The 14662-nt window shown below is 37.9% G+C and overlaps 1 long non-coding RNA gene across 1 annotated transcript; it reads left to right on the forward strand.

Annotated features, from left to right (window-relative positions):
* Positions 1-3273: 3273 nt before the first annotated feature.
* LOC138365740 (uncharacterized) lies at positions 3274-11459 on the forward strand. Its single transcript, XR_011228967.1, has 3 exons — positions 3274-3494; positions 6633-6749; positions 11155-11459. It is a non-coding gene; the product is annotated as an uncharacterized lncRNA (long non-coding RNA).
* The last annotated feature ends 3203 nt before the right edge of the window (positions 11460-14662 follow it).

The following is a 14662-nucleotide window of genomic DNA, read 5'->3' on the forward strand; positions in this document are numbered from 1 at the left end:
GATGTTATCCTCTTAATATGGGCTTCAAGGGATAGGTCTGGCATGTTATCAACCCCCAATTCTTTCTTTCTCTCTAACTCTTGAAGAACTTCATCTCCCAAATGATTCCTTGCATCTGGCCTCCTGCTCCTTACATCCATCTTCATTACATTACATTTTCTTGGGTTAAACTCTAGCAACCATTTGTTTGACCATTTCTTCAGTTTGCCTAGGTGTTCCTGAAGCCTCAAGCAGTTCTCTTCTGTCTTAATCCTACTCATAATTTTGGCATCGTCAGCAAACATTGAGAGGAATGGGTCTATGCTCTGTAGGAGATCATTAACGTATATCAGAAGCAGGATAGAACCGAGTACAGAGCCCTGTGGGACTCCAGTGGTAATTTTACGCCAATCTGAGGTCTCACCCCTCACTGTAACTCTGCTTCCTATTGCTTTGTTACTCCCTTATTCACTGGAGCACCTTACTGGTTACTCCTGTTTGTTCCTCGAGCTTATGTACCAGCCTCATATAGGGTATTGTGTGAAAGGCTTTCCAACATTCTAAGAAAATGCAGTCCGCCCGTCCTTCTCTTTCTTGCTTAATCTTTGTCACCTGGTCGTAGAATTTTATTAAGCCAGTAAGGCAAGATTTATCATCCCTGAACCTATGTTGGCGATTTGTCACGTCAGGGCTTTTCTCTCCAGATGTTTTACTATTTTTTTCTCACGATCATCGCCGTCACATTGCATAGTATACAGCTTAAGGACACTGGCCTGTTGTTCAGTGCCTCTTGTCTGTCTCTCTTTTTGTATATTGGGAATACATTAGCTGTCTTCCATAATTTCTGGTAGGTCTTTCGTCTCTAGTATGCACTATATATATATATAGTATACTATAGTATACTACTATACACTATGGAGAGTGGCAAGCAAAGTGCTTCTTCATACTCTTTCAAAACCCCATGGTGAGATTCCATTTAGGCCAACAGCCTTACTCACGTTCAGATCCAACAGATATCTCTTGGCCTCATCTCTTGTAATTTCCAACCCTTCCAAGGCCGCCAGGTTAACTGCACCTTTCCTAACGCAGTAACCTCTCCTCGTTCTATTGTGAAGACCTCCTGGAACCACTTGTTGAATTCTTCACACACCTCTTTGTCATTTTCTGTATACCTGTCCTCAACCGTTCTATGTTTTGTCACCTGTTCTTTCGCTGTTGTTTTCCTCCTGATGTGACTGTGGGGTAGCATGGGTTCGGTCTTGGCTTTATTTGGTATATTATTTCCATTCTTTTTTATCTGCTTCTCTTTTCACACTAACATACTCATTCCTGGTTCTCAGGTATCTCTCACTGATCTCTGGTGTACTGATATTCTGGAAGTTCCTCCACGCCCTTTTGTTCTGTTCCTTTGCTTCCATAAATGCCTAATTATACAACGGATTTATCTTCTGCTTCTTGGATTTTCGCTTATGGGTCGTGATAACTTGTTTACTGCCTCCTGACAGTTTTGGGTGACATAGTCCATTATGTCCTGTTCGGACGTAGCTCTGAATTCTGTGCCCCATGGTATATCCCTTAGGAAACTTCTAATCTCCTCATAATTCCCGTTTTGGAACGCCAGCCCTTTGTTTCCTAGTTCTTTTTTTTGGGGGGGGGGAGGGGGGGAAGGGGGAGATAATTCCAAGCTTTATCAGGTACTCAAGGATACACTGTGATTACTCATTCCCAAGGGTGCTTCCAACTAAACTTCCCTTATATTCCACTCATTTAGGGTAAATATCCAACCTGTCCTCTTAAAAAGAACGTCAACATTTGCCGTTTGACTCTACGGCTGTTTTTGGACGTTATTTTGTGTACAACAACGTCTATTTTCGCTTCCATGGACTATCTCTTGTTATACAATGAAATACCACACTCTTATTATTCTATAACTCACTGACTATGCTCTGATATTTGTTCTTCAAGTAAAAATATATATATTTTTGCCTTAATTAGGCCATAATCCAGAAAATTCCAGCCTATCGATCTTTATATTTAGGAAAACATCTAATAAATTTGGAAATGAATTTTTCGTTCGCCGACAGTTGCCTGTTACTATTTAACCCTCTATGCTTTAATGTCGCTGGTCATTGTGACTTTCCCAGGATTTATATATGTTTTGTAGTAGCATTTAGTCAGACTACAGTAATTTAACTAATGGGAAACCTCTATAGTTGTCGTAAATTAATAATAATCATTTATCAAATAATAAATTAGCAAACATATGCAACATTTTATGTTACGACTTTTCGGGTAGGCCATTCTGTTTGTTTACAACCCCAATGGTTCAAAATACACAATACTTTTAATATATAAGTGACTAAGTATGCTATAATATATGGTCCTCAATGAAAATTATCGTTTTTTTTGTTAATTTGTCCATAATGAATAAGATTCCTTACTGTTGATCTTTATATTAAGAAAAACATCTAAACAAATTGGTATTGTGTTTTCGTTCAGATAAAGTTTCCAGATACTATTTCCTAGTTATCAATTAATGTAGGTGGTTATTTTAATTCGCGGCTACCAGGGGCTTTCTCCCATTATACAATATAAATGTACTCACTAACTATTCTCTGGTATCTGTTCTTCAAGTAAAATTACCTATTTTTTTGTTTAATTAGTCCATAATTCATAAAATTCCTTCAGGTCGATCTTTATATTTAGAAAAACATCTAATCAATTTGGAATTTAATTTTTCGTTCACCTACAGTTACCAGCTACTATTTCATTGTTATATTTTATGTCGCTGGTCATTACAATTTTCCAAGAATTTAAACAGCTAAACAGCAAGTAGCATCTTGTTAGAGTACAGGAATTTACCTATGGAGAACCTCGATAGCTGCCGAAAATTATTAATGATTATATATGTAATTTAAAATAATGAATTATATACCATTTCTTATGTTACGTCTTTGGCGGGTAGGCGGTTCTGCGGGTTTACAACCGAATTGTTTAAAAATCACACTATTTTAAATGTATGAGTCACTAGTATGCTCTGATATATGTTCTGCAATGAAAATAAAGATTGTTTTGTTGTTAATTACTCCATAAATGTGTAATGTGTTAATTCAGTCTAAAATCTTTTTGCAACGTTTATATGCGATATACGTAGCTGGAAACTACCTAATATATAAAAATAATAGTTACAACATTCTATTAATATATAATGTTGAAATAAATATCACACAAAGTCTGTATATCTGTTTTTAGATGTCTTATAAATCTTCTTTTAAAATAGTATAAATGATTTTTATGAACCTTGAGTAAAAATTATGTTAATTATTATTAATCTAATTGTTATTATTTTAAGTAAAAGAATTGCAAGTATTCGCATAACCACGGGATCTCTGTTTGTGTATGAATGCACGGATTTGTTTTTGTTATGAGAGGGACGCCTTAGAAAGCATGGTGTAGGCCACCTGTGGCTCGCATCCGATCCCACGATCATCATCGCCCCTAAATCAACACAACAGGTATTTAGTATTTACGATTATAATAAGTAATATTTCTTTTATAATAATATTGCAGCAGGTGGTGTAGTGGTAGGACACTCGCCTGGCGTTCCGCGAGCGCTATGTCATGGGTTCGTATCCTGGCCGGGGAGGATTTACTGGGCGCAATTCCTTAACTGTAGCCTCTGTTTAACGCAACAGTAAAATGTGTACTTGGATGAAAAAACGATTCCTCGCGGCGGGGATCGTATTCCAGGGACCTGCCCGAAACGCTACTCGTACTAGTGGCTGTACAAGAATGTAACAACTCTTGTATATATCTCAGGTTAGGGGCTAGGCATTTACACTCTTAGGTCAGCAAACTAGCTAGAAGGTTAGACTATTAGACTCCACTGGTCAATCGGGGCCCTGCATGACTCAGCTTATCCTAACCTAGCCCAGCTTAAACCATCTTAGCATAGTTCATTCTAGCTGTGCATAGTGCTTGCACAGCCTTGCTTATCCTAGTTTACCTCTTCCTAGCCTACCGTAGCCAAGCCTATCCCAGTATACCCTTACCTAGTCTTGCCTAGCCTAACCCTGCCTTGCTTTTAAACATGACCAGTCCTTCCTACCCTAGCCAAGCCCTGACCAGCTTAGCCAAGCCAATCCCTGCCTAGATTTAGCATAGCCTTGCCTTTTTATTAATATATAGAGGGTACCACCTCTGGTTGAGTTTGTAGGAACCCTCCACTTATAGGGTTGAGGGTTCCATATATATATATATATATATATATATATATATATATATATATATATATATATATATATATATATATATATATATATATATATATATACATATATATATATATATATATATATATATATATATATATATATATATATATATATATATATATGTCGTACCTAGTAGCCAGAACGCACTTCTCGGCCTACTATGCAAGGCCTGATTTGCCTAATAAGCCAAGTTTTCCTGAATTATTATATTTTCTCAATTTTTTTTCTTATGAGATGATAAAGCTACCCATTTCATTATGTATGAGGTCAATATTTTTTTATTGGAGTTAAAATTAACGTAGATATATGACCAAACCTAACCAACCCTACCTAACCTAACCTAACCTATCTTTTTAGGTTAGGTTAGGTTAGGTAGCTGAAAAAGTTAGGTTACGTTTGGTTAGGTAGGTTAGGTAGTCGAAAAACAATTAATTCATGAAAACTTGGCTTATTAGGCAAATCCTGCCTTGCATAGTAGGCAGAGAAGTGCGTTCTGGCTATTAGGTACGACATATATATATATATATATATATATATATATATATATATATATATATATATATATATATATATATATATAATATAAATAATGTGTGTGCAAACATGCCACGTGTGTGTAAATCACAAAAATTAACACTTGATGAAAAATGTGACAGTGTCAGACCACGGAGGAAGAATTGAAACAGGAATTTCCTTAAGTACTTTCATATATTAATACATCTTCAGAAGGAATAATTTTTTATATAAATTAAATAAAAAAAAAATCATTCCTCCATCGTCTGACACTCATATATATATATATATATATATATATATATATATATATATATATATATATAAATATATATATATATATATATATATATATATATATATATATATATATATATATATATATATATATATATATAATGTGTGTGTGTGTGTGTACTCACCTAGTTGTGCTTGCGGTGGTTGAGCTCTGGCTCTTTGTCCCGTATGTATGTATTCATATATATATATATATATATATATATATATATATATATATATATATATATATATATATATATATATATATATATATATATATGCGAACAAGCCTGAATGGTCCCCAGGACAATATGGAACTGAAAACTCACACCCCAGAAGTGACTCGAACCCATACTGCCAGGAGCAACGCAACTGGTATGTACAGGGACGCCTTAATCCGCTTGACCATCACGACCAGACATAAGGAAGTGATAGCCGAGGCTATTTGACCCACTTCCCCGCTGGCACTCAGATGGTAATCTTGGGCATAGCATTTTATCAAATCACCTCATTTTTGGGGCAACACGTGAGGAACACAAATGCGAACAAGCCTGAATGGTCCCCAGGACAATATGCAACTGAAAACTCACACCCCAGAAGTGACTCGAACCCAATACTGCCAGGAGCAACGCAACTGGTATGTACAGGGACGCCTTAATCCGCTTGACCATCACGACCAGACATAAGGAAGTGATAGCCGAGGCTATTTGACCCACTTCCCCGCTGGCACTCGGATGGTAATCTTGGGCATAGCATATGGGTTCGAGTCACTTCTGGGGTGTGAGTTTTCAGTTATATATATATATATATATATATATATATATATATATATATATATATATATATATATATATATATATATATATATATATATATATATATATATATATATTAATATTATATATCCTGCCTGAAATGCTGCGTGTACTAGTGGCTTTACAAGATTTTGTGGTTATTCTCTATATCTGGTTCACCTAACAGTAAATAAGTACCTGGGAGTTAGACAGCTGCTATGGGCTGCTTCCTAGGGATGTGTGTGTGTGTTTGTATTAATTTTGAATTTTACAAAGTAGGAAGAGATGTTTGTAAAAAAAAAAATCAAATATTTTTGAAAGTATAAGTAGATTTGATATTTTTCTCTAATTGTTTATTTCTGCTGTCTCGCCTCCTTTATAAAATGGCATCATTCTTGCTTTTTTAAGGATATCAGGAAAAGTAAGGCACTCCAGAGATTTGTTGACTCCTTCCTAGTGTTGCCTAGCCCAGCCCAGCCTAGACAAGGCAGGCTGGGCATCCTAGCCTCACGCAGCTTAGCCCCAACCTACATGTAGCATCCCAGTCCATCCTAAGTGATCATTACCTTACTGGCTGTGTTTTCTCTTCAGCCCTGAATGTAATGTGGTGGAACATAAGCAGATACATATCAGGTCTTAGAGAATCTGTACTTCATACATTTCTTAATAATGTCTCACAAATATTTAAATAATTAAAAAAAAATTGTATAATAACTTCATATTATTCTTGCAATTTATTTTTGCATTTTTTTTATACAAAATTTACATTTTAAAAGATTACCTCTATTTTTAGATTGATGACTTGAAGACTACAGTGCCATCCACAGCAAATCATGGTCTTAAAATATCTCCTAGCAATGACGAGACCAATTTTCACAGAGATCAAATTTTTGCTAAGCAGTAGTCACAGGTAAATATATATTATATATATAATATTATATATATAATATTATATATATAAAATTAACTACTTCTTTGCTCAAAGCACCTTTAGACATTCTGAGTGTTGTGCTATTTTATTAATTAATTAATTAGGCTATATTTTAATGTTTTGTAATGTTTTCATTACTTTTTTTGTTTTGAAATATAAATTGTTGAGTTTTGAAACATTTTGACATTAACTATACCTGAATATTTATAAACAAAAAAATACCAGAACTATGTCCTTGACAATTGCACTAAGAAGTCTTTGCCAAAATCAGGTGCTCAGTGCAGTAGTTAAAAACTTAAAAGTTGTACCACCTCTGGTGCAAGATTAGGGACCCATAGCCTCAGAGAAGAAAATAGAGAGTACTCAGAGAAGGCCTTGAATAATAGGCAGGCTGTTTGTCTGTGTTTCGACGGTAAGCTTGCTGACACCAAATGTAGTTACCTAAGTGTAGTTACAGGATTAGAGCTACGCTCGTGGAGTCCCGTCTACCCAGCACTCTTTGTCACATAATGCTTTGAAACTACTGACGGTCTTGGCCGCCACCACCTTCTCACTTAACTTGTTCCAACCGTGTACCACTCTGTATGCGAAAGGAAATTTTTTTATATTTCTTTGGCATCTTTGCTTAGTTAGTTTAAATCTATGACCTTTTGTTCTTGAAGTTCCAGGTCTCGGGAAATCTTCCCTATTGATTTTATCAATTCCTGTTACTATTTTGTACATAGTGATTTTATCACCTCTTTTTGTTGTCTTCTAGTTTTGGCATATATAATGCCTCTTACCTCTCCACATAGCTCTTGCCCTTTAGTTCTGGGAGCCACTTAGTAGCATGTCTTTGCACCTTTTCCAGTTTGTTGATGTGCTTCTTAAGATATGGGCACCACACAACCGCTGCATATTCTAGCCTTGGCCGAACAAAACTCGTGAACAATTTCTTTAGTATTTCGCCATCCATGTATTTAAACAAAATTCTGAAGTTAGAAAGCGTGGCATAGGCTCCTCACACAACGTTCTTTATGTGGGCCTCAAGTGATAGTTTTCTATCTAGAATCAACCCTAGACCTCTTTCTTTTATCAGAATTATATAAAGATTTCTCACATAATTTGTAGGTTGTGTGGGATCTATGTTCTATTCCACATTCCATAACATGGCATTTATTCACATTAAATTTCATTTGCCAAGTGGTGCTCTATATATTTATTTTGTCCAGGTTTTCTTGAAGGGCATGACAATCATCTAAATTTCTTATCCATCCCATTATCTTAGCATCATCAGCAAACATGTTTATATAATTCTGTATTCCAACTGGTAGATCATTTATGTAGACAATGAACATTTCTGGTGCATGTACTGTGGTACTCCACTTGTGACACTTCTCCAGTCCGATTGCCTCTGATTACTGCCCTCATTTTTCTATCAGTCAGAAAATTTTTCATCCATGTTAGAAGCTTACCTGTCACCCATCCAAAATTTTCTAGTTTCCAGAACAACCTCTTATGTGGAACTCTGTCGAAAGCCTTTTTTATGTCTAGATAGATGCAGTCGACCCAACTACCTTTTTCCTTTAAAATCTCTGTGGCTCAATCATAGAAACTGAGTAAATTCGATACACAGGATCTTCCAGATCGAAAACAATACTGTCTGTGTGATATTATATAATTTCTCTCAAGGTGTTCTACCCATTTAGTTTTTATTATTTTTGTTTTGTTTTCAATCCTTTCACTGTTACACTTGTCAATGATTCAGGTCTATAACTGAGAGAGGTGGGGTCTTCCCTGTTGCCACTTTTGTAGATTGGAACTATGTTAGCCTTTTTTCCACATGTTTGCTATGACTCCTGTACACAGGGATGCCTGAAAGATCAGGTGAAGTGGAAGGCTGAGCTCAGATGCACATTCTCTCAGAACCCATGGTGAAACTCCATCTGGACCAACTGCTTTGTTCTTACTTAGCTACTTTAGCATATTTTCCACTTCATCTCTAGACACCTCTATACGCTCTATGATGTTCTCAGAAATTCTTATTGTGTCTGGTTCTCTTAAGATTTCATTTTGTATAAACACACTTTGGAACTTTTGGTTTAATGTTTCACACATTGCATTATCATTTTCTGTGAATCTGTTTCCTATTTTCAACCTCTGGATATTATCCTTTACCTGCAATTTGTTGTTTATGAATTTGTAGAATAGGCCCAGTTCTGTTTTACATTTATCCATTATCCCTTTTCAAAAATTTCTTTCTGCCTCTTCCCTTACTGCTGTATAGTTGTTTCTCGCATCTTTGTATCGCTGGTATGATTGGGGGTTTGGCTTCTTTCTATTTTCATACCTGCTTGATGGGGTTCTGCTCTTCTACCCCCCAAGCCCGGCCCGAGGCCAGGCTCGACTTGTGAGAGTTTGGTCCACCAGGCTGTTGCTTGGAGCGGCCCGCAGGGCCACATACCCACAACATCCCGGCTGATCCGGAACTTCTCTTAGAAAACAGTCCAGTTTTCTCCTGAAGATGTCCACGGTTGTTCCGGCAGGAACAACCGTGCAACCGTGCTCTGAAGGGGAAAGTGAATACTGAGCAGTACTCGAGACAGGACAACATAAGTGACTTGAAGAGTACAACCATTGTGATGGGATCCCTGGATTTGAAAGTTCTCATAATCCATCCGATCATTTTTCTGGCCGACGCAATATTTGCTTGGTTATGCTCCCTAAACGTTAGATCGTCGGACATCATTATTCCCAAATCCTTGACATGCTGTTTTTCTACTATGGGAAGATTCGATTGTGTTTTGCACCCTGTATTATGTTTCAGATCCTCATTTTTGCCGTACCTGAGTACCTGAAATTTATCACTGCTAAACATCATGTTATTTTCTGCTGCCCAATCGAAAACTTTGTTGACATCTGCTTGTAGTTTTTCAATGTCTTTCATTCCATTTTTGTGTCTTTTGGTCTGTGGCCCTCTCTCAATTTCTGTTGAACCAATCCTGTTTTCTGGCCCTGCATCTCTGTTTTGGTATGAATGTTTGTGTGCCTTCATTGTATATTTTGCAAAATTTGGCATACATTTAATTTACTTCCCTGTCTAGCAACAAGTCTGCCTAATTACTTATTAAAAAAAATTTGAAGTTCCCCATAGTGACCTCTCTCTCTTGAAATCAAGTTTATCAACTGTTTCAATGTCCCCATTTTCTGTGTGTGTGTGTTTGGAGGCTAAGCTTGCTGATACTATGTGTGTGTGTGTGTTTGGAGGCTAAGCTTGCTGATACCATGTGTGTGTGTTTGGAGGCTAAGCTTGCTGATACCATGTGTGTGTGTGTGTTTGGAGGCTAAGCTTGCTGATACCATGTGTGTGTGTGTGTGTTTAGAGGCTAAGCTTGATGATACCATGTGTGTATTTGGAGGCTAAGTTTGCTGATACCATATGTGTGTGTGTGTTTGGAGGCTAAGCTTGCTGATACCATGTGTGTGTGTGTGTTTAGAGGCTAAGCTTGATGATACCATGTGTGTATTTGGAGGCTAAGCTTGCTGATACCATGTGTGTGTGTGTTTGGAGGCTAACCTTGCTGATACCATGTATGTGTGTGTGTTTAGAGGCTAAGCTTGCTGATACCATGTGTGTGTGTGTGTTTAGAGGCTAAGCTTGATGATACCATTTGTGTATTTGGAGGCTAAGCTTGCTGATACCATGTGTGTGTGTGTTTGGAGGCTAAGCTTGCTGATACCATGTATGTGTGTGTGTGTGTGTGTGTTTGGAGGCTAAGCTTGCTGATACCATGTATGTGTGTGTGTGTGTGTGTGTGTGTGTGTGTTTGGAGGCTAAGCTTGCTGATACCGTTTATGTGTGTGTGTGTGTGTTTAGAGGCTAAGCTTGATGATACCATGTGTGTATTTGGAGGCTAAGCTTGCTGATACCATGTGTGTGTGTGTGTTTGGAGGCTAAGTTTGCTGATACCATGTGTGTGTGTGTGTTTAGAGGCTAAGCTTGATGATACCATGTGTGTATTTGGAGGCTAAGTTTGCTGATACCATGTGTGTGTGTGTGTTTGGAGGCTAAGTTTGCTAACACCGTGTGTGTACTCACCTGTTTAAATAATAATAGGGGTGTGTACCACCTCTGGTGCAATTGTAGGGACCCACAGCCTTGAAGAAAATAGAGTATTCAGAGAAGACCTTGTGGATTCTCACTGAACACTAATCTTTTCTTCTCCTATCACCCTTCTTATTTTGTTTTATGCTGTATTCTATTATATATCATATAAATACATAGCCAAATGGCAATATTTATTATGTCTATACAAAAAGAAGACATCCACTTTATTTTTTTTCTCTCCTTTGTTTCTATGTGGATTTTGTTGTGACTAATGATTCTCCTCCTTCCCATCAACAGGTCTTCCTCACTGGGCTTGCTCGGCTTTTGTGTTACTGTGAGGGTGCCATCATCGTTTACCCTTCAAGACTGACTCATGCTGACATTGCATTTGTGGACTTCCCTTCACAGTAAACAGTCCTCCATATGGTGATTGTCCAGGGCAAGCAGGGTGTGACTGCCATCTTGGAGAAGCAGGGTCTTTTAATATGAAGAATCTTCCGTCTTCTCTACTTACGCCAGCTTGTGCCGGCCTTGCATTCTTGTTACTTCATGGCCCTTGGGCCTTTTTTATTTATATTACATAATAAATTTTTTTATTAATACCCGTGTTTCACAAGAGATCCTTAACATTTTAAGCACCAATTGTATTGACTAATGTACGTCTTGTAACCTTTAAGACATAAATAGACAAGACATAGATAAATGAGTGAATAATACTGAGTGACTAGGTTAGGGCGAGGAACATAGTACAGTGTCTGGCTTTGGAAGAATGCCTACTGTTTTAGAAACCTTATTGCCATGATCATAATCGTATGGGTTAAAAAGCATTTGTTGTCACTCCTACACAGTGGCTTGTTGAGCTTGAAACCTTTGCTCCTTGTTCGTGTTACATCTGACCTTTTGAAGAAATTGTATGAATCAATATCCTCCAAATTGTTCAGTATTTTAAAGGTTTCGCTCTATTACTCTCTCATTTGCATATATCTAAGCATATAGATTAGATATAGATTTAGATTAGATTTTTTAGTCAGGTAAAGGTACATACATTGCAGATGAATTACAAAGGGAAAGACAATGACTAGAGTTCACTAGCTCTATTGGAAGAGAAACGTCTGCAAGACAAGTGTGGGCAAAAATTAAGGTAGCTAAGGGGAGCAGAGCCCGGCCTGCGGCTCACAACGACCCCCAGGGTAAGGCTGAAGAACTAATTCACAAGTGGAGTGATGCAGCATCATCCTCCTCCCTCCCTGCAGAAGTAAGCAGGGAACAGCTCCTCCGACATAATGACAGAAGGATTAGGATAAAAAGAGCACAATCTAGTGATGACGAGTATGGGGAACCAATTACAGCCAAGGAAGTAAAGGGGGCTATGAAAAGGGTAAAAGTACAGCACCTGGTGAAGATGGCGTCACCTACGACATACTCAATGCACTGTGTGAAGTGTCTGGCAATCCACTACTCCACCTGTTTAACAAGTCATTCCTATGTGGAGTGTTGCCCACACAATGGAAACATGCAATAATGGTCCCAATACCGAAACCCAATGACCCTGGTAATTATAGACCTATCAGTCTCATGTAATGCACTTGGAAGATGCTTGAAAGGATCATCCTAAACCGACTATTGCACAAAATAGGCAGGTTAGGGGAGGGGTCAATGGATTTGTTAAAGGACGGAGGACAGCAAACTATAGTTAATTACCTTGCTAATGATACAGCTAAGTACTCCCAATAAACTCGCACCTCGGGGCAAAATTTTAAAATTTAAAATACAATACCTAAAGCCACTAATACGCATAGCGTTTCGGGCAAGTATATACGAAGTAAAACCCAAACAAAGAACTGACTCCGTAGGACCCATAAAAGATGAGACTAACAATTTTAAGTTGTATCATAAAAGGGCGGCAAACACTCTCAATGAATACCTAACATCAGTGTTCACACTAGAAAGCTTGAATGACATCCCATCACCAACACAAATGTTTGTCGGAGGTAAGGAGAATGAATTAAGAGAAATACCAATTACACGCGACACGATCAGGAAGAGCATTGACAAACTAAAAGACTCAGAAGCCCAAAGTGTAAATGGATTTAAGTCCCAAGTCGTAAAGGAACTGGCAAATTAATTGGGTGGTTGTAGGTAGGAGCTGCCTCGTATGGGCCGGTGGGCCTTCTGCAGTTGCCTTTGTTCTTGTGTTCTTGTGTTCTTATGTTGAGTAGCAACTTTTGCAAATTTGCAGATGATACAAAAATAGGTAGGGAAATTAACACGGAAGAAGACTCACTATCACTTCAAGTTGATCTAAATAGGGTTTTGAAATGGTCAAAAGATTGACAGATGCAGTTTAATGCTGATAAATGTAAAGTTTTGAGACTAGGTAATGATGATAGTTACAAGATACGAGCTAGATGGTGTTGAGATTGCGAAGTCGGATTGTGAAAGGGATCTGGGAGTTATGATTAGTAAGAATTTAAAACAAAAGGATCAATGCATGAATGCTCGTAATAAGGCAAATAGGACACTGGGATTTATTAATCGAAGTGTTAGTAACAAGACACCTGGTGTGGTTCTTCAGCTATATCTTGCTCTGGTTAGGCCCCATTTACATTATGCAGTTCAGTTTTGGTCGCCATATTATAGAATGAATATAAATTCACTTGAACGTGTCTAGAGTAGGGTGACAAAGTTAATTCCTCAAAATAGAAATCTTTTATATGAAGAAAGATTAACAAAGCTTAAATTGCATTCACTGGAAAAGCGAAGAGTTAGGGGTGATATGATAGAGGTTTACAAGTGGATGAATGGACATAACAAAGGGGATATTAGTAGGGTATTAAAAGTATCAACACATGACAGAACACAAAACAATGGGTATAAATTGGATAAGTTTAGATTTAGGAAAGACTTGGGTAAATACTGGTTTGGCAACAGGGTTGTTGATTTGTGGAACCAATTACCGCGTAACGTGGTGGAGGTGGGGTCCCTCGATTGTTTCAAGCGTGGGTTGGACATGTATATGAGTGGGTTTGGGTGGTTATAGATAGGAGCTGCCTCGTATGGGCCAATAGGCCTTCTGCAGTTACCTTTATTCTTATGCTCTTAATTCACTATGCTTGCCAGTGAAACTCCTTTTCAGAAAATCGCTGGACCATGGAATAGTTCCCCTAGTAATAGTTGAAGGTGATGTAGTGATCGAGTAATCCATATACTCCATTATCTCATCATCATAATGGCATAACTAATTACACAAGCATTAATCCTATCCCTATTTACAGGTAACGGTTTTCCACCCTTCTATATCTTACTGTGAGGTGTCGTCACCGTACATAAGCAAGCGACTTGAGAATAGCACATTACGGGCTATTCATGCCCGTGCCACCTCTTGGGTGGCTTAATCTTTATAAATAAATCAGAATAGCACACACCACACGGGAGACATCTCCCGTCACGCAGGGTGCAGTCGCACCTCCACAGATCTCCAGTATCAGCTCTTGATACTGGTAATGGCTCAAAAGGGCCACCACTTACGGGGTATTCATGCCCGTGTCACCTCTTGAGTGGCTTAATCTTCATCAATCAATCGAATAGCACACAGTACAATCTCCAGTCAAGAATGTAGCACTCGGCGTGTACAGTTCTAATCGACCCAAGACGCTACAGCCTCGACACAGAGCAGACAGCAGACTACGACCGTTGTTCAGGTCCATGTAAACTACATCTACCCGAAGTCCTTGGTCTGAATAGCCAGTTACCAGTTACAGGAGATACTTTTTCACCCACAGAGTTATTAACTCATGGAACCGCC

The sequence above is a fragment of the Procambarus clarkii genome, chromosome 17, assembly GCF_040958095.1.
Source record: "Procambarus clarkii isolate CNS0578487 chromosome 17, FALCON_Pclarkii_2.0, whole genome shotgun sequence".
Lineage (NCBI taxonomy): Eukaryota > Metazoa > Arthropoda > Malacostraca > Decapoda > Cambaridae > Procambarus > Procambarus clarkii.